The sequence below is a fragment of the Anabrus simplex genome, chromosome 3 (assembly GCF_040414725.1).
Source record: "Anabrus simplex isolate iqAnaSimp1 chromosome 3, ASM4041472v1, whole genome shotgun sequence".
Classification (NCBI taxonomy): Eukaryota; Metazoa; Arthropoda; class Insecta; order Orthoptera; family Tettigoniidae; genus Anabrus; species Anabrus simplex.
This window is the reverse complement of record NC_090267.1, coordinates 203,161,576-203,184,005: the sequence shown is the minus strand read 5'-3', so window position 1 is coordinate 203,184,005 and position 22,430 is coordinate 203,161,576.

Here is a 22,430-nt window from a genome sequence, read left to right as displayed (position 1 = left end):
TCGACTTTGTAATAAAAATTGCGTGAGACATACTTTGATTAATACACTCCAAGTGGTTCCGTAAGTATCGTTAGGAACTATCTATATACCCAATGAGAAATACATAATGATTATGATCGACATACGAATAACTAAAAGGACTCAATTGCTGTTTTAATATTTTAATATGACGTAGATTAGTTCAAACCAACTATATTACTATATTAAACATTTCATTATTACCAGCTAGCCCGCCTGGAGGCCATGATCGTTAAGGCGTTGAATTCCATTGGGTATGACACCATTGTTGGCCGGTTCAAGTCTCGGTCGGCGGTCGCAGAGTGAGCTTCGGCTGGTCCGACTGCTCTGCACTCCGACCGACCAACCGAGCAGAGGAGTGATGGACGCGGCTCCGCCGTGCCTCTACGCCTCTGCATTCCGGGGTGGGCAGGGGCTCGTCCCCACCGTCGGTTGTCCTGAGAATGGTTTTCCGTGGTTTTCCATTCTCTTGAACAGTTCCTAGTATAGGCCATGGCTACGGCTACCAAACTCTCACCTTCTCCGCACATCTCCTTGGCCTGAGAGATGGGAACATGACGGGAAAGTGCCTCAACAGAATTTTTGAAATTCGGTATTTAACTTCAGGGATATCCAAGAAGTACACTAGGCTATATATATTTGATTAGTAGACCGTATAGAGGAATGCAGTAATATTAAGGAGATCATCATCATCAGCAGCAGCATCATCATCATTACCACCACCGGTGACCATCTCCAGTTGACCGGGTGTGGTGTACGAACTCCCTCCATCTTTGTCTGTCCATAAACCACTGTTGTCAGTGCTGGATTAAGGTGTTTGGGGGCCCTGGGCTATTTAAAAATGTGGGGCCCCTTCTTCGTAACATCACGTAAGACTAGCATACTGCAGTCGTTATAGAACTACTTCCACTTAAATTGATGAATAGGGAAGTGTTGAAATAGACTACAATTTTTCTCTATTTTTCATGTTAATATTTCATAATGCCAAAACATATTTTACATTTGTCTCATCATCACTATCAAATCGACATACAAAACATAACTTATTACTATCTCATTCCCTTTATCTTATTGGCATTACATGAATTTGAAATGTAAAATTTAAAACTAAATCAACATGTAAAAAGCTAGCACAAGTGTGTTATGAGATAACGAAGGACATTATAGTATTATGACTTGTACCACTTTTTTTACAAGTCATAATACTACAATGTCCTTCGTTATATCATTGGCAAACTCATTCCTGCCTGCTGTAAAGTACTGATTATCCGAATGTCGATCAATAGAAATATCGGCTAACAGAAAGTGTCCCGGTCAGAAAATTCAAATATCTGCGATATGTATATCCGCAAGTGCTCTGACAAATTAACGTTTTCTCCTTCCTAGGTCAGCAGCCTCGCATCCAAAAATACAGAAATATCGTTAAAATACACTGACTGAAGAGCAAATGCAACACCAAGGAGGAGTGGTTCGAAAGGGATGAAAGTTGGGGGGAAAAACAGAGTCGGCACGGAAGAATAATTGATGTTTATTTCAAACCGATATGCGTGTTACACAATGCGCACGGCATCGACTCAGTAGGATGTAGGACCACCGCGAGCGGCGATGCACGCAGAAATACGTCGAGGTACAGAGTCAATAAGAGTGCGGATGGTGTCCTGAGGGATGGTTCTCCATTCTCTGTCAACCATTTGCCACAGTTGGTCGTCCGTACGAGGCTGGGGCAGAGTTTGCAAACGGCGTCCAATGAGATCCCACACGTGTTCGATTGGTGAGAGATCCGGAGAGTACGCTGGCCACGGAAGCATCTGTACACCTCGTAGAGCCTGTTGGGAGATGCGAGCAGTGTGTGGGCGGGCATTATCCTGCTGAAACAGAGCATTGGGCAGCCCCTGAAGGTACGGGAGTGCCACCGGCCGCAGCACATGCTGCACGTAGCGGTGGGCATTTAACGTGCCTTGAATACGCACTAGAGGTGACGTGGAATCATACGCAATAGAGCCCCAAACCATGATGCCGCGTTGTCTAGCGGTAGGGCGCTCCACAGTTACTGCCGGATTTGACCTTTATCCACGCCGACGCCACACTCGTCTGCGGTGACTATCACTGACAGAACAGAAGCGTGACTCATCGGAGAACACGACGTTCCGCCATTCCCTCATCCAAGTCGCTCTAGCCCGGCACCATGCCAGGCGTGCACGTCTATGCTGTGGAGTCAATGGTAGTCTTCTGCGCGGACGCCGGGAGTGCAGGCCTCCTTCAACCAATCGACGGGAAATTGTTCTGGTCGATATTGGAACAGCTAGGGTGTCTTGCACATGCTGAAGAATGGCGGTTGACGTGGCGTGCGGGGCTGCCACCGCTTGGCGGCGGATGCGCCGATCCTCGCGTGCTGACGTCACTCGGGCTGCGCCTGGACCCCTCGCACGTGCCACATGTCCCTGCGCCAACCATCTTCGCCACAGGCGCTGCACCGTGGACACATCCCTATGGGTATCGGCTGCGATTTGACGAAGCGACTAACCTGCCCTTCTCAGCCCGATCACCATACCCCTCGTAAAGTCGTCTGTCTGCTGAAAATGCCTCCGTTGACGGCGGCCTGGCATTCTTAGCTATACACGTGTCCTGTGGCACACGACAACACGTTCTCCAATGACTGTCGGCTGAGAAATCACGGTACGAAGTGGGCCATTCGCCAACGCCGTGTCCCATTTATCGTTCGCTACCTGCGCAGCACAGCGGCGCATTTCACATCATGAGCATACCTCAGTGACGTCAGTCTACCCTGCAATTGGCATAAAGTTCTGACCACTCCTTCTTGGTGTTGCATTTGCTCTGTCAGTCAGTGTATATTATAATTGTAATCTAGGTCCATTTCAGCCAACTGTAAATCTTTTCATCCAAAGGTTACCTATTTTTTACTCCGACGTATTTAACAATACTGCCGTTGCCGTCAGTGGCGCACGAATCTTCGCTTGTGGCAGGTGTTGAAACGGAATGAACGATTGTAAAGTTCACAATGACGTCTGAAGGAACACAGGTAATTTTCTGTTTTTCCGATAAATTTAAAATAGACTATTTAAAGTTGGTGTTGGCGGATCAAGATTAGTTCAAGAATTTGGAGCTGGAAGGACACAGTAACGAACATATAAATCGAGAGTGATACCTATACGAAGTGCATTTGACAATAAGGACGGAAGATTGAAACAGAAAACACTGCATTGCTCTTATGGCGTAGGAGCAGACTTTTCGCAAATGATTGGCTACCCGAAAACTCACTTATCTGATCGTTCCCATTCCCGAATTCTTTCGGATAATCGATGTTGTACTGAGCTGACAAAATTGGTAGTTGAATAACTTTTACATTAAAAATGATTTTTACTTGACTTCAGATTTGCAAATGACTGTAAAACATCATCGAATGACAACTCATTTGTTATGTCATGTTCTAAAGACATGATAGTCAAACGGTCCAGTCTTGGTTGAAGCATAGTTGACCGTAATTTATTTTTGATTAGTGCCAGTTTAGAGAAAGAACGCTCTGCTTCGCAATTGGTTATTGGAATTACCAAATACAATTTCAAAGCCACAAATATATTTGGAAATCCACTAATCAAGTCATTTTCGTATATGTATTTAGGTATCTCCTGGCAAGTAACTACATCTACACTTTTAACGAAATCATGAAAATGTTTAATTTCTAGTTTCAAAGATTCATCAAGATCATCTCGGTAAAAACGTAAACAGTTATTAAGAGAAGTTTCATCCACAGTACATGAAGCCTAGAAACTGGAACAATGGCTGAAATGTTCTGTAAGACTGAAGACGATTATTAAGTCCACTACATAAACTATCAATTATCACCAAAAATGTTTCTACTTCAAATTCTTTTCTTCCTTTCAACATAGTTTCGTTAAGGGCATTTCCATCAGCATATTTCTTCTTTGATTGTCTTTCAGATGTGTGCTCAAAACTTGTGAGATATTTTTCACATAACCTATTAGCTTCCTCTTCATATTTGTCAAAATTACCTCTTTCATTGGCTGTGAATATAACCAGAGACTCCGGAAGTTTACAACCTGTTAACAAGTCTAGTGTAGGTTTCTGTAAACTCACACTAAATTTATCAAATCTTTCCAAAATTTCATGCCAAAAGACATACATTAAGCCGATTCAAATTTCATGAACATATTTTTCAGTGATTTTGCTTCTCTCCCGGACTCATATGTTTTTCTTCAGCATACTCACATATAAAATCTGATACACACAAAATATTGTCATAGTTGATACGCAAGGCTTTCACTGCTTCATAATGACACCACCTCTGGTTTGACTCAAACTCTTCAGGTGAAGAAGTTTGTAATATACGTGCGGTTCCAAGTTTCTCGACAACATAGCCCATTTACGAGGACAGCTTGAGAAATAAACACACATTCGTTGCAGATAGGCGAAAAACTTCAAAGCTTCATGACAGGATTCAACAGCACTTACTCCGACTAAATTTAATGAGTGTCCTGCACAAGGCACGAACGGGGCAAATTTATTTTCCTTCTTTATTTGTGCCTGAAACCCATTGTACTGGCCAGATATATTCGCCGCATTATCACAAGAAAGACCTCTACATTGACTCAAAGGTTTGCTTTTGCTATCCCAAATGATTTTACTTCATTAAACAGTGAGTTTCCTGTGTGGCTTTCTATAGCCTTAAAACAAAGGAACCTTTCTTTGACTTCCCCAGAATGCAGATGTTTATATACATTTGACAATTGGTCTACATGATCACAATCCGGGGAAGAGTCTACTATTAGTGAATACCGAGCTCGATAGCTGTAGTCGCTTAAGTGCGGCCAGTATCCAGTAATCGGGAGATCGTGGGTTCGAGCCCCACTGTCGGCAGCCCTGAAGATGGTTTTTCCGTGGTTTCCCATTTTCACACCAGGCAAATGCTTGGGCTGTACCTTAATTAAGGCCACGGCCGCTTCGTTCCCATTCCTAGGCCTTTCCTATTCCATCGTCGCGATAATACATATCTGTGTCGGTGCGACGTAAAGCAAATAGCAAGAAGAACTATTAGTGAATAGTAATTTGATTCTTTTATTTCACTTAGGATTTTGTTTAATACCTTTTCGCCCATTAAATGAATCAGTTCTTCGGCAATCGTTTTTGATAAATACGAAGGCTTCTCTTTTCCTTCATTACCGTGTTTTGAAATGTGCTCCTTCAGAAAAGGGTCAAACTGGGAAATTAGTTCAAGGATTCCTAAGTAATTCCCATTATTATACACTCCAAAAATCTCATTTTCTCCAAGAAATGTTAGCCCTCACACACACAAAAATTTTATGACTGCCACAATTCGTTTCAACACCTCGCCCCGGTACTGGGACTCTAAAGTTATCTCTTTAAACTAACTGACTATCAATTCGTGAGGAAATTTTCTTCCTATACAGCCAAGAATTAATTGCATTCCTATGTTCTATAATATTTTCATGGCTACTGACAACTTGGTCTGCCTTTTTCCAATTACAAAAACCATGTGAAGAAAATGCAGGGTTCATCTTGTCATTTGAAAGTAATTTGCAATGGTAACAAAACACTCTTCCAGTGGATGGCGAATATACAAGCCAAATCCTTTCAATAGAGTCTCCATTTCTGAGTTTGCGCATAAACAAATTATCTGACAGGTAATTATTTTGTGATTTTTGCACTTGTTTGGATTCAAGGTACTTTCCCGTAACTGTACGGTTTTGGAAGCATTGAGGCCCAAGCTGAATACATTGCTCTCTAAACTCGTCCATCGTGCACTCAGACCAATAACCAGGATCATCAGAAGGAAGATTTGAAGCAGGACTGTCATTAGCAGTGGCAGAGCTGCAACCGCGCTCTATGACACGCATAGCCTTATTCTTGAGTACTAAATCTGAATTTGCAACATAAGAACACAAGTAAAACTTCACTTGTGTGTTCGTGTATTTAGCCAGCTCCGTGGTGTAGGGGTAACGTGTTTGCCTCTCACCCGGAGACCCCGCTTTCCATTCCCGACCGGGTCAGCGATTTTCAGCTGTACCTGAGCGCTGGTAAGTGGCCCGCTCAGCCTGCGTGATTACAACCGAGGCGTCATCTGACGGTGAGATGGCAGCCCCGGGCAAGAAAACGAAGAATACGACCGAGATGATGCGTTGTGCTGACCACACAACACCTTGGAATCTGCAGGTCCTAGAGGTTGGGCAGCGGTCACTTGGTAAGGCAAGGTCCTCTGCGGCTGTAGACCATTGGGGTTTTTTAATTCGTGTATTTATTACATAATTTATTACTAAGTAAGTAAACATGCGACCACACCGTGTCGGGTCTGGGTTTAATTCGGAGTGCCCTGAACAAGTTAATGAGACCCCATACCAAGTCGCCCCTCCCCTCCATCAGACAGCGCCGGGGAAGGTACCTGGGTCTTCGGGGGTGGCAGTCATTATTGCTGCCACTACACCAACGAAATCAGCAATTTATCATTTACGACACCGAATATTTCATACCATGTGACTGAAGTTTAAAATACACATTAGGATTCCCTTTCATTGTTCCTAAAACCATCTTCCTAATGCTCATGGTTTCCAATTCCGTAAAGACTTACTGTACTTTCTCCTAAAACAGCAGACTTAGATATTACGCTATTCGCTTATTTGTAGAAGATTCCAGTTCACCAGTAACAGTGTCTTCAGTCGTCGATGCACTTGTAGACTTCGTGTCAAAATATGTTGATATTTTGGGCAATTTTTTCAATTTCTTTCAAATGTTGTTCTTTTAATTTACGTTTTTTTTTTGGCACCACTAGGATATTTTCTATCCATTTTACAAGAACATTACAGTTGTAACTTACGAATGGTTCAATAATCAGAGGTGAACTGGAAGTTCTCTTCCTGATGCAAAGATATAGCATGCGCATTCCACCGTGCTTCCCCTGTCCCATCCCGTTCACTTCCTAGACCTCTTGCCCCCTTGCCCCTCTGCCAGTATTCGCAAGCTGCCAGATTTAAATTTTCGTCAACAATAACCTTTACAATAATTACAGTGCGTAAGTAGCGAGGATTCGTGTCTCCAGACGGAAAACTGATTTAACTGATTCTAGCAGTGATGAAATACAAACGCGGACAGCTGATAAGAAGGAAGGAAGGAAGGAAGGAAGGAAGGAAGAGTGCGTGTTCGATATTTTGCGAGCGTAAATATTCTTATACATGCACGGAGGTGGAGCAGCAGGATTTTTTATACAACTTTAGGTTCGGCCAAGGGCCGGGGCCCCTTGGCACGCGGGGCCCGGGGCTGCAGCCCCTTTAGCCCCCCCCCCCCCCCCGTTAATCCGGCCGTGACTGTTGTCTTGTAATCTTCTCCCAATTTTGTCGTCATCTTTCTTCAACAGATCGGTCCATTTTCCTCTGGGTCTGCTCAGTAGTCTTTTGCCTTTTATTTCTCTTTCATATTCTCTTCTTGCAGTCCTGCTTGCACTTATCCTTCTTACATGGCCAAACCACTTCAGTCTTGCTTTCTGAATCCTCTGTTGTAGGGAGTCTCCTATACCCACCTCCTCTCGGACTTTTTCATTCCTGAACTTGTCCTTCCTGTCTTCCGTTCTTGGTGCGTAGGGACTTCATTTCAACAGCTTTGAGTTTTGAGTTGTCTTGTCTCGTTAACGTGGTAGTTTCCAAGATATACGAGGTTTGTCCGGAAAATACGTATAAATCCGTCGGGGTGACGTATCACGTATCGTGGAGGCGCCGCCAGGTGGCACTGCTGTTGTCGCCAATCTTCTCAACGCTCAGTTCGAGTCGGAGAGCTCTGCGTGTCAGTAGCAGTGTGCGGCTGCTTGTTGAAAGTTATCCGTTTTCACCTGCCGTCGGTATGGAGCTCTCTCTGATTGAGGAACAGCGCATCAACATCAAGTCTCAGAGCTCGTGTGGCCCGAGTTCGACCGGATTTGGCACAAGGGGGCAGGTGGATCCTTCATCACGACAATGCGCCCGCTCACACGTCGCTCGTTGTGCGTGATTTTTTGGCCCGAAGCTCAATCACTGTGACAGACCACCCACCATATTCACCCGATTTAGCCCCTTGCGACTTCTTCCTGTTCCCGAAATGCAAAATGGTGCTTCGGGGGCGGCACTTGGGTGATGTGGAAGCCATCAAGGGAGAAACGACACGGCAACTGAACAGCATCACAACTGAAGACTTTCAACAATGTTATCAACAGTGGAAACGGCGTTGGCAGAAGTGCATCTTGTCTCAGGGAGAGTACTTTGAAGGAGACCATATTGTAATACCTGAATAATTGTCAAATAAAGTTATTATTCAACTTTTATACGTATTTTCTGGACAAACCTCGTACGTGAGGATGAGTGTATAATATGATTTATATAATGTTTTAAAATGGGTACAGGTTTTCCGCATGTAATGTTCGCCATACACGTGTTCGTGGGACATTGATACGTGCAGAAAGTCGCCGTGTGCTGGTAGTAGGACTACGCTGCACCATTACAACAATGTTCCTGCACAAAAACGACGATAATTTTTCAATCATATTTAATACATGTAGTTTGATTTATAGCCCAACAATGCCGAACATCGCCGACTTTGAAATATTCTTCGGTCGCCATGGTAATGAGTTTCAGCAATGATGGTCGTTTACTTCGTGAATGATTTTGTAAGAAGAAAAATCACCTGGTCGTCAGCCCATATTGGTCAAAATGAAGATGGCCATCAAGTAGATAAAAAAATGTGAAGATGAAAAAGAATAAGTAGAAGAGGAAGAAGAGAAGGAGGAGGAAAAAAGTAAAAAGGTTCCTTGATCTTCTGTGCCCTAATATCACCTAGCTGGAAGATAAAATGTGTTGGCTTGCAATATATACAAATAATCCTTTATTTAGCAAACTGACCCTCAACGGGTTTGCCATAAGACACACTATTATATGATATTTTTAAATATACTGTAAGTGGTTCGTTAAGAGAAGCACGGACCCACGCATAGCCACATCGGCAATCATGGCTAGGTGGCTTGAGGGCACACCTCTTCCACAACTTGGCCATCATCCCCGGTATGGTACCTCTTGCACCCACTAACAATCTGTAAACGGTGACGGTGTTTCTCCATGATGAAGTTGGATACTGGAACGTAGACTGCCTGCTTCTCAGAGTGCGCATCGTGCGGCTGTTATTCACCTGATTCTAGGCGTACTGTTGGGTCCAATATTAGAGAACGATCTCTCTGTTTATCGATGGCTAAAATATCTACGCTTCTCGTGCTGCCATTTCAGCTATGTCGTTCACTTCTTCATATACTTCCCACCCGTTATCGTGAAAGGCTTTCGCAATAAGATGGCGAATTGTGTGATGGCGAGTATTCCTAAACAATGAGCCGAATGGACAGTAGTCGAAAACATGTCCCAAAGTTTCAATTTCACCGCAGGCACGCCTGCAGTGGTTGTTCTCCTGGCTTCCACAATACAAGCTTGTTAATGGAGCCACGTCTGCCATTATTTTGATGCTTTCAGCCACTCTAATGTTGAAAAGCCTAACTTTTCTGCAAACCACTTATTTCCTTGAGTAAGAGGGCAATTCCTGCACATTTTTAAGGAAGGGAGCACCATTTTTTGAACTCCTCGTTTCTTAGCCTTTCCCTGATTAGCTGTTGCTATTTTTTGTTTTTTCAGCAGCAATGTTCAAATTACAGAAACAGTCGGCTTTTTCTTTCTCAGTATTTCTCCCACAGAGTGCATATATGTTGTTAGATTTTTCCAACACTGATTGTTGTTATAGTCCTTGCGATGTAAGCACACACACTAAGGGTACAATCTTACACTTTCTCCCCTGTTAATACTGAAGGTCCCCACTGTCGGCAGCCCTGAAGATGGTTTTCCGTGGTTTCCCATTTTCACACCAGGCAAATGCTTGGGCTGTACCTTAATTAAGGCCACGGCCGCTTCCTTCCCATTCCTAGCCCTTCCCTGTCCCATCGTCGCCATAAGGCCTATCTGTGTCGACGCGACGTAAAGCAACTAGCAAAAAAAAAAAAAAAAAATTGAAGGTATTGATTTATAGTTATTTTCTAACTGTTGGCCAATGGCCGTAGCCATGTTGAAACACCGGACCCCGTGAGATCTCTGAAGTTAAGCCACATTGGGCGTGGTCAATATTTGGATGGGTTGCCACGCGCTGTTGGTGGAGAGTTAAGGGAATGGAGGAGCGGAAAGGAACTGGCCACCCTACCGTACGTAAACTGCAGAGGTTCGGACCCCACTTGCCGATGCGACGTCTTACAGTTAATCTAGCACAGGCCTCTCAGGGTGCATGCGCCTGGTGTATGCACTGTGCACGGGGTATAAGACTACTTCGCTTGGTTGACTAGAGTGCAAACCCCCACTCCTCGATTTGGAGCAACAGCGCAGTCTCGTTCGCTCCCCCTATCTCCCTCTTCCTCACTTGCTCCGTAGCGCTCCAAATCCGAGCCGAGTTGAGCCGAGTAGCCCAGAGACAAAGCGTTGGTCCGAGCCGAGCCGAGTGGGACCGATGCACAGAGCACGGAGCTCTTGTGCCTCGATTTGCATGCGTTAGATTTTGGGCGTTTGAGAGGCCATGATCTAGCATGTTGGCACTATGTAGTCATGGTTTTTTCGTGACTTGCGAGATTATACGTATTGCCACTGCCGTATTGTAAACATCACTAGTGTAACATTTGCGGGTATAAATAAAGCACCTTTTCTTTTTCTGTAGGATCGTAAATAGTTTGGGTAACACCAGGTAAGTGGAATAGTGGTGTGTTCGAATAATATATTTAATAACGTAGTTGGTAAACCTCCGTGGCTCAGGTGGCAGCGCACCGGCCTCTCACCTCTGGGTTCCGTGGTTCAAATCCCGATCACTCCATGTGAGATTTGTGCTAGACAAAGCGGAGGCGGTACAGGTTTTTTTTTATCCAGGTATTCCGGTTTTCCCTGTCATCATTCATTCCAGCAACACTCTCCAATATAATTTCATTTCATTAATCATTCATTAATCATTGCCCCAGAGGAGTGCGACAGGCCTCGACAGCCGGCACAATTCCCATCCTCGCCGCTAGGGGGCTTCATTCATTCCATTCCTGACCCGGTCATTGACTGGAAACAGGCTGTGGATTTTCATTTTCAATAACGCAGTTGGTGTTAAATGACGAACGCAGCATTTTATTAATACGACTTATTTCGTCCAATTCCTATGTACTTAGAATTCAGTTAGGATGTTCAAGAAGCAAGAAAATCTGCAATTCCTCACTGAGCTTGAAAACCTACTTAATTTGAATATCTTGATTGATCATTTACTATGGTAAGTGAACCTCCGTTATTGATGCTTACATTGAGGTTAGTTTGATTATGGTTATGTCTCGTGATTTCAATAGGTAACTACTCAAGTTGGCAGCAATAATGAACCATTAAATAAAGAATAGGGCGGCGATATTTGCTTTTTAGTGTATAGCCTCACGTGCTGAGTGCTATATCCGTGTCCTCTATTGTCACGCATCTCCACTTGATAGCATTACTATTGCAAATGTATAACAACTATCGTGTCTGCTCTAATATCGTCGATCCAAAAGAACACAACATGTTTTCATTTTAAAATAGCCTTTCATATTCATTAACTTTCTATACATCTGTATTTGAAGAAATTTTCTGGAAATCCGCGAGCTCAAATGAGAATTCTTGTTGATACCACCCTTCCACTCAGGTTGCTGCTTCCATGTCTGACATCTCTGACAGTTTATAATTGTTGATGACGCTGTTTTCATCCAAATTCATTTCAGCACGGATTTCCATACTTCTTTTCCCTCTAGACATAAATACAATATTGTAAAAAATGCAATAAAAGGAAATGCTAAATTGTAAATAAATATCATAGTAATCTTATATAACGCTGAGGTACAGCAAGCTCTCAATAAAACCTGAAAATAATGTATTTATTTGATTTTTTGTTCAACAGGTATTTCTGCTTATTTATATAATATTTCAATTTTTTATTTCTAATGTTATAAATAATTTACAATAAAAACTAAAATATGATACCTAATACTATACTTATGAACTATGGATAGTGGTAAGTGTGTGTTACAAAATATTATAAAATATGCATTTTTAATCTGAATTATTTGACGGACTAAACTGTACATGATACACAAGTATGGTACTCTATTCAATTTATGCCTTCTTTCTGTGTGAGTTCCCCTCTGACTGACCTTAAGAAGACACTCTCCTCGTGAAATATGCCCAGGTTTGCCATTTTATTAATTGACTATTTAATGGCGAATTCATAAGGCGATTTGTTTTTAACCTTTTAATAAAGAAAGTTAAATTATTTATATTGCTTCCAAACGGTGCGCACAGGTTTATTTGGTAGAGTAACTCTCGGTTATCTGCTTTACCGTTGAGAATTATATCTAGAAATTTTACACTCGTTAATGTTCTCTTAGTATGCAACTTATCTATCCCAAAATTTGTTATTAAGTCAATATATGCCACATATTTTGCACAAGTTTTGGAGATATAGAAATACAGATATCTTAGAAATTTGGCTTGAACATTTTCTATCTCTTTTATACGTTTATTACATGATGGATTCCAAACTGTACATGCATATTATTTTACTGTTCTAACTAGTGAATTGTATGCCTGTTTAATTGCTTTCATATTTTTGAATTTGTTTGTGTTTCTCATTAGAAATCCTAGGTCGCTATAGGTCTTAAGTACGGCGTTGCGTACATTGAACAAGTTTACCATCAAATATTACTCCAAAATCCTTCTTTCCTTCAACTCGTTTTAGGCTGATACTGTTCATTTGATAAGAATGGATTATTGGTTGTATATTTCTAGTACCGATCATTGATTCACGTTTCTTACCATGAAATTGAAAGTAATTATGTTTTCCCTATTTAACAAGTGCTGTGAGGTCTTGTTGTAATTTTTCGTTATACTGATTTGAAGAAATCTGCCAGTAAATTTTCATGTCATCGGCGTATAACTGAAATTTAGAATTCTTCAATACAGAACCAACATCATTAACAAACAGAATGAACAACAGTGGACCTAATTCTGAACTTTGGTTTATGCCTGAAGTTACCCTGTACATGGATGAAGCTACCCCTTTGAAACTAACAAACTGAAATCTAATCCTGAAGTAGGAGTTAAATAACTCGTCCAGGTCAGGGCTAAAACCAAAACTGTGAAGCTGGTTTAGAAGTTTATGATGATCAATCCTATCGAATGCTTTTGTCATGTCCATGTATATGACATCCACTTGTTCTCCTTGATCTAAAATAAATGACACATAATTTGAAAAGTTCACTAAATTTGAACTTGTTGGTCTCCATTGCATAAAGTCATGTTGTTGCTCTATGATGACTTTCTCAACATATCGATAGATATTACAGTGAAGTACATCCTCGAGCACTTTGCATAAGACTGATAGTATTGATATTGGTCCATAATTATGTATATTTTCAATACTAGCAAATGTACCCGTGCTTCGCTACGGTATTCTACATTGTATACGGATACCGGTATCGAAGTAAATTACTGTACATGAAGGTAATAAGAATTTTTAAATTGCATGTCTCTTGGCATTATCCGAGAAACAGCATAGGGAGGTCCGCAGACGTTGTTTCCAATGTCAAGTGCGAGTGGTGGAGTTGTGATAATAACGACAGGTCAACTTGTCTACCGCAATTCACTATGCGTAACGTCAGTCACATGTTGATAGGTATTTTTTTTTATAATCAGGGGCACCCTTGCAAGGGGGCACCTATTCCTAATGATAAAGAGAATCAGCTAAAAGGGTTTTGAAAAATTGCACGCTCCCTTGCCGTCTGCTTATCAAATCGAGAAGGGAATTATTCATTACAATCGTACACAGTCGTTGGAGGAGGACCCCATTCCTACTGTCAGTTAAAGTCGATGTGGGGAGTACTGATTACAATAGCAGGCGCCCTCCAGCTGACAGTCACTATTGATTTGTAACGTATTAATTACAATGTCAGACACACCCGTTTCTACATCGCTACAAATCGACTTCAATGAATAAACGTAGATCGACATACGGAAGTGTATGCATGTTCACCTTCATTTACAGAATAACTGCTTCTAAAGCTATAATTTCACGAAATTTCAATTTTCTACCTCGTCTGGCAGATTGTGCCGCCATCTTGATTTGGGGGAACGGAGGATAAAAATGAGGAAATTCCCGAAAATTTTTAAGCCCACGAAACCTATTGGTTGTCGTTTTATAAATTAAACGACTGCGTTCTTATGCTGAGCCCAAAATTTGAGGGAATTTTGAGAAATTTCGATTTTTCTAGGAATCCTGGGGTCATCAGCATCTCAAGTTTCAAATTTCTGAGATTTCTGGATGTGCCTCATTAATTCACGTCTTTTTCATTTTTAAATATTTATATATACATCGCTCCAGACCGACTTGCTTTTATATATATATAGATGACGGATAAGCATGAGCACGTTGAAAAGTGCAGACTTCCATTTCGAGATTCATAACTCCTAAACGATGCATGATATTAACCAACGCTTTGCGCCATTAGACGCCCCATTTATCGCTCTACATGTTTGTTTCTAAACCACTTCCTCGTATCTCCCCTATTTAGTGGGTAAATTGAGTTCAAAATTTATATAGGGTGAAATTTGGGTACATTTGTAACGTTTTACATTACTTTTTGCCTACTTATGTATAAGCTAGAATCATAAAATGTGGTCCACATATGGAACTAGATCGTGCCAATGTGTGAACCCAACTTGATGATCCTATCATTCATATAAGTGTGTCAAACAATGAAATATACTTGTAAAAATCACCAAATTACGAACAATCCAGAAATACGGCCACGTCTAACCCATAAGGGAGAGCGATACAAAAAAATGTCATAGGACCAAAGTTGTAGATCACTCCGAATTGAAGCGAGATTGTGCCATCCGTTTTGTGATACGTCTCACCGTTTAGCCAACAAATAGCTCAAAAGGAATGTCTGCACAGTCATTAAAATTGCCTCCATATTTCGATATCTTGGGGGTAAAAAGAGAAAAATTTGTACATCCTGGAATTTTTCCCTCGGTTAGGGACCAAAAACTATAATTTCACCAAATTTCAATTTTCTACCTCGTCTGGCAGGTTGTGCCGCCATCTTGATTTGGGGGGACGGGGGATAAAAATTAGAAAATTCCCGAAAATGTTTAAGCCCACGAAACCTATAGGTTGTCGTTTTGGATAAATTATACGACTGCGTTCTTATATTGAGCCCAAAATTTATGGCCCCCCAGCGTGCCCCCTTGAGGGAATTTTGAGAATTTTAGATTTTTCTAGGGATCCTGGGGTCATCAGCTTCTCCCCAAAACAAGTTTCAAATTTCTGAGATTTCTGGAAGTGCCTCTTTAATTCAGGCCTTTTTCATTTTTAAACATTTATATATGCATCGCTCCAGACCGACTTGCTTTTATATAATTATATAGATATATAGATGACGGATAAGCCTGAGCACGTTGAAAAGTGCAGACTTCCACTTCGAGATTCATAACTCATCCAACGCTTTGCGCCATCAGACGCCTCATTTATCGCTCTACATGTTTGTTTCTAAACCATTTCCTCGTATCTCCGCCATTTGGTGGGTTAATTGAGTTCAAAATTTGAATAGGGTGAAATTTGGGTACATTTGCAACGTTTTACATTACTTTTTGCCTACTTATGTATAAGCTAGAATCATGAAATGTGGTCCACATACGGCCCTTGATTGTGCCAATGTGCGAACCCAACTTGATGATCCTATAATTCATATAAGTGTGTCAAACAATGAAATATACTTGTAAAAATCACCAAATTTACGAACAATCCAGAAATAGGCCAAATCTAACGTACAAGGGAGAGAGATACGACAAAATGTCATAGGACCAAAGTTTAGATCACTCCGAATTGAAGTGAGACTGTGCCATCCGTTTTGTAATACGACTTACCGTTTAGCCAACAAATAGCTCAAAAGGAATGTCTGCACAGTCATTAAAATTGCCTCCATATTTCGATATCTTTGGGGGTAAAAAGTGAAAAATTTGTACATCTTGGAATTTTTTCCGTCGGTTAGGGACCAAAAGCTATAATTTCACCAAATTTCAATTTTCTACTTCGTCTGGCAGGTTGTGCCACCATCTTGATTTGGGGGACGGGGGATAAAAATTAGAAAATTCCCGAAAATTTTTAAGCCCACGAAACCTATAGGTTGTCGTTTTGGATAAATTATACGACTGCGTTCTTATGCTGAGCCCAAAATTTGAGGCCCCCAGCGTGCCCCCTTGAGGGAATTTTGAGAATTTTCTATTTTTCTAGGGATCCTGGGGTCATCAGCTTCTCCCGTACCAATTTGAGATTTCTGGAAGTGCCTCATTAATTCACGTCTTTTTTCATTTTTAAATATTTATATATACATCGCTCCAGACCAACTTGCTTTTATATATATAGATTACCATCCTTGTGAATTGGACACACACTTGCTAACCTCCACAGATCAAGAAATATTTTTCTTGCAAATATTTTTTAATAATTATACAAAGCGGATATCAAGAGCGTCTCCGCCTCCTTTCACTATATATTGGGGTATATTATCTGGACCAGTAGTGTGTTTTTAGATTGTAATATTTTTACGGCACATTTAACACTGTCAACAGATACCTCCGAAAACTATGATGCCTAAAAGTTGATCTACTGTCGAATGTACTAAATTTTCTTAGATTAACTTCTATTGAGAGAATCAGTACCGGATGATAGTCATCTTCAGGTAACAAAGACCGGTCATCTCGCTCAATGTGAATTTGCTCGGTTGTAGAGGCCAGAAATAAATCTAAACAGAATCCAAATTTATTCGAGATAGTATTTCTAGACGTCAGATTCATGAGATTTAGAAAGTTTTGAAGCTGCATTGCTGCCGATCTTGCATTACTTGTACCAGCCTCCAGATTTGTTTCTCTCAAATTGAAGTCTCCTACAATACAAAGAGGACGTTTATTTCCTAGAAGATTTATTGCTGATTCAACTATGTCAAAATTTCACAGTAATGATCAAGGTTAGAATTTGGTGGAAAATACACTACTCCTATAAAATATGACCTACATTTAAACTGAACTTTAACCATTACAAATTCGAATTCGCGAGAGTAAGAAATAATCAGATGAGTTTTAAACATTTTATCAACGGCTATAACCACCCCACCTCCCCTCCGTTTACCTATTACTTTATGTTCTCTATCTGCTCTAATCACACAGTAATTATTAGGGATGATTTCATTATCATATATAGACTTATTGAGCCAACCTTCGGTTGTGCAGATTATCCTATGGTTATATTCAGAGGCATCTAAAAATAGTTCATGAGTCTTTGTCCTAACTCCTCTCACACTCTGATTACTAATAGTTACCTCTTCTTTACTACTATAACTATCTATACTATTATTTGTGTTCTGTTTTGGCATTTTACTTTATCTTTTCAATATATTCTGAGCATTTAATCTATAAGACCGGATCGCTTGCCTTCCTCCTAACGAATATCTTACCATTCCGCACCCAGCATAATTGGTAATTGGCCGCTTTCCTCTTTGCTCTTACCTGTGCAAAGAGCTTACTGGAAGAGGAAAGGCATTCATTGATGAATACCGGCTGGCTTGTTGTCAACCCATGGTCGAGGGTTGGTATTGTCTTCCTTCGTTTAGCTCTGGCATCCATCACTTTCTCCTTATCGCTCTCCACACGAATTTCACGATGATGCCACGAGGTGGTGTTGGAGTACCCGTTCCGGCAGATGTTCTTGAGGGAAGTCTGTGACATACGTCAATTATTGATAAATCGATATTTACCCCAGTGGCAGCAATAACTTTCCCGACCACCTCCTCCGTGCTTTCACCTTGTATTTCTGGAACTCCGTGGATAACTACGGAATTCAGTTCGATGTCCTCCACTCGTCCCTTAAAGTCACCCACTTCCTCTTTCAGTTTGTTGTTTTCAGATTTTTTTAAACAATTGGTTTTACGTCGCACTGACTCAGACAGGTCTTATGGCGACGACGGGACAGGAAAGGGCTATGAAGTGGGAAGGAAGCGGCCGTGGCCTGAATTAAGGTACGGCCCCAGCATTTGCCTGGTGTGAAAATGGGAAACCACGGAAAACCATCTTCAGGGCTGTCGACAGTGGGGTTCGAACCTACTATCTCCCGAATACTGGATACTGGCCGCGCTTAAGCTATCGAGCTCGGTGTTTTCGGATTTGAGAATGTAAATTACCTGTAGCAGGTCCACCATCGATCTCTTCTGGTCATTCACCGCACTCTATCTAGTTAGCAGTGACAAACCTCCAGGGAGTACCCTAGGTCTTTTTATCCCATCTGGCCACAGTAACTTCATAGCATCATCAAACAGCACTGCAATGGAGGAATGATTTACTTTATCTAAAACCGCACACGTCAGGAGAAATATATACAGGGCTTGTCATCTTTCAGAATGCCAATAATTACGTTAACAACGTACCTCCCATTTACGTCAGTTATTTCGTCCAATGAAACCCATGTCTTGTGGTTGAAAACAGATCTTATCTTCTTTAAAAACTCTTCATAGGGACTCGAGATATAAAAATTTCTCAAAGTTGATTTATTGGGAATAGGTTGACTGATATACTTCTCTAAGAAGGGCCTGAAGCTGGTACTGTTCGGTTTTTCAAGAAATATTTGAAGAACCATCATCCTGCAGACCTTACAGAATTCCGATCTGTTCTTTGACGGAGCAGTAGCTGCACATGAGGCCCTTTCAAAAAGCAAACGCTGCCTATTCTCTGCCGCGGAAGATTTTATTAAGCCCTTCTGATGTTTAGTTGTAGCGCAGTGTTGTTGCACATTAAAACGTTTCTGAGCACATACCTTCACTTCACACAGTTTAAAATATAAAATAACACAATCACTACTAAAATTCTGCTTTCCAAATTCCTTAACAAACTCTCTGAACACTTCTGTTTAGGCATGTTGAAACTACACTGAAGAAGTGGTCTCAAAACAAACCAGACAGTCCTCTATTTTCTAGGAAACAGAAATACTAGTTCATTACCTACGTATACACCCCAGGATTCCTTTCTCCTGAGTATTGTCAATCACTTTGTGCTCTTCATTAAGAAATTCCAAGAAGATCCCTTGTTCATAATTCCAGTTACCTGCTACCTGCCCATTCCCGCATACAAAGTAATATTCAGTCCACAAATAGACTCCCTAACTATGACAGCAAGATTCCCTCGGTAAATAGCTTGCCACAAAAATTCACTCAGTATGAAAATCCTTAGAATATGACAGGAAATCTGACGTCATTGCTCGTCAAACAGAAATATGACCAATATCTTAAATTTGTCCAAAATATGACTTTTCAAGCAAAAATATGAAATTTCATTAAAATTCGCCCCTTAATAATAATAATAATAATAATAATAATAATAATAATAATAATAATAATAATAATAATAATAATAATAATCTATCTACGCGTTGAGCTGCAATTTTCATTTCTGTTTCGACGTAGTAATAACCTTAATAACCTATTTTAAATAGGATACGTCTGAACTCCAAAATCCCACTGTTATCATTTAGTCGGCCATGGCAACACACGGTGAGACTACAGCAGATGTTTGAATGCGATACACGATAACTTACGATGTTCGCCACTCGCAGAGCAGCAGTACATTTCTCCTATTAACGCACGGAGCCTATAGAGAAACGGAAGTAAAAGATGGTATAAGTGAGCATCAAGCTGTTTTCGTCGTAGTTAAAAATAAATGTGATGGAAAGGAACGTCGTAAAATATGACTTTTCAAGCAAAAATATGGCATTTCATAAAATCCGCCCCTTGATAATAATAATAATAATAATAATAATAATAATAATAATAATAATAATAATAATAATAATAATAATAATAATAATAATAATAATAATAATAATACGAGGATTGGGGCAAAAGTCATGGCAACTATTTTTATTGTAGATATGTGAACGGATCACAAACGTATATGAGTCGTGTGGTAGTTCTGGAGGCATAGTGTGTATGCAGAACAACAGATGGCTCTGTGATAGCTGGTAGTAGCGCAGCGAGGGCTGTGAAATCAGTCAGTTGGTGAGTGTCGTGCGAGATGGAAGTAGCCCGTGTTGAGCAGCGCGCTTACATCAAAATAGCCGTTCTCTGAGGGAGAAATGCGGTGGAATGTCACAGTGAATTAGTGGAAGCCCTTGGGAATAATGCCCTACCATACCGTACAGTAGCACGATGGGTAGGAAAGTTTCAGCAAGGACGTGTGTCAACCAGTGATGAGCAACGTTCGGTACGACCTGTCAGTGTGCGACCGACGTTGAACGTGCCGTCATCGAGCAGCTCCTGGATGAAGACAGACGATGGACGCTACTGGGGTTAGAGAGGGCAAGTGGCATCAAGAAACGCACCGTCCACAGGATATTGCGTAATGAGCTGCAACTGCGCAAAATCGCATCGCGGAGGGTACCGCATGCACTGACGAAAGTTCAAAGGTGGGTGCGCTATGCAATATGCTCCAACAATCTTGCACGCTGGCAACAGGACCGCGATCAATTCTTGTCACGAGTAATCGCCATCGATGAATTTTAGGCCAGGGCATACGAACCAGAACTGAAACGTCAGTCCGAGGAGTGGCGACATGCTGGATCACCAAGGAGGCAGAAGGTCCGAATGAATCCTTCCCCAGTCAAATTGATGGTGATCGTCGCGTATGACGTCATGGGTGTCATTGTTTGCCACTTTGTTCCACATGGCATCGTCCTCCGTGAATGTGCTTCCCAACTGGCAATTCCACTACGTGAAATTATAAATAAATTTTAAGTGTGGGCGTTTTCCAGCTGAATGGAAATAGTGTTACGTAATCCCTATCTTTAAGAAAGGTGATAAAGTGTTGTTCGATAATTATAGACCAGTAGTGCTGCTCTCACTTTTATCGAAGGTGGCGGAGAAAGTCATATATAATCGCCTGTATGACTGTTTTAGGCAGTTCATAGACCCGTCACAGCATGGATTTGTTAAAGGCAGGTCAACTGTTACCAATCTGTCAGTTTATTTATCTTCAATTTCAGATGCATTGGACAAAGGTAAACAGGTTGATGTGATATATACTGATTTCTCCAAAGCCTTCGACTCTTTACAACACGAAGCCTTGTTGAGAAAGTTGTCAGCGTATGGAGTGTCCGGGATTATTTTCGAGTGGCTAAAGAGCTACTTGACAAAACGAATATGTTTTGTAAAGTCCGAGGGTTTGATCTCTAACCCCTATCAACCTTCATCTGGCATCCCACAGGGATCACTGTTAGGGCCTCTTCTATTTGTTTTGTTTCTAACTGATATTAGTACAGTCATTCAGAGCAGTGAAGGTCTCTTGTGCGCTGATGACTTGAAACTATACAAAGTCATAGAAGAAGACAGTGATGGCGATTGTCTACAAGAGGATCTGAAGCAAATATGCGAGTGGTGTGATAAGTGGTCCCTTAAAGTGAATAAATTCAAGTGTGGTGTCATGTCGTTTACTCGGGAATTAACATCTGTATTTTACAGATATAAAATCAGTGGAGAATGTTTAAATCGTGTGGAGGAGTTTAATGATTTAGGTATAATTCTTAGTAACAGGAATGGCTTATCCTTTGAGAAACGCATCGGTGGTATTATAAAGAAATCTTTCAGACTCCTGGGGTTTGTCAAAAGGAATTGTAAAGATTTCAGTAATATTGCATGTGTCAAAACACTGGTTTGTTCCCTGGTGAGACCCTGTCTCGAGTATGGTTGTGAGGTGTGGCTCTCGTATAAGAAAGGCCACATACACCATCTCGAGAGAGTACAGATAAGGTTCATGAAGTGGATTAGTTTTGGATTCCTGGGCATGCTACTCTCTTCAAGCAGGTATGAAGAATGTGTAAACATTCTTGGAATGAATACGCTGGCAACGCGCCGAAAATGTGCGAACGCAATGTTAGTGATTAAATGCTTGAAGAGTAAAGTGGACTGTCCGGCTATACTGGGGTTGATCCCACTTCATGTTCCAAGCAGACGAACAAGGCAGATATGTACATTCCACCTGCCCAAATGTAGGACGTTTTCCCATGAAAATTCTTGGTTCACGCAAGCCCTTAGGACCATAAATCAGCTGGAAGGGTCACTCACATTTTTACCACCCTTCCACTGCAATTCGGAAAGTTATTCTCAAGGGTGGAACGTGATAATTTCGTAAATTATGTAAATAATATTTAGAAAACATGGGAAGAGTTTTATCTGTTTGTATATATGTATTTGTATATATATTAATTTAATTTTTTAATGAAATTAA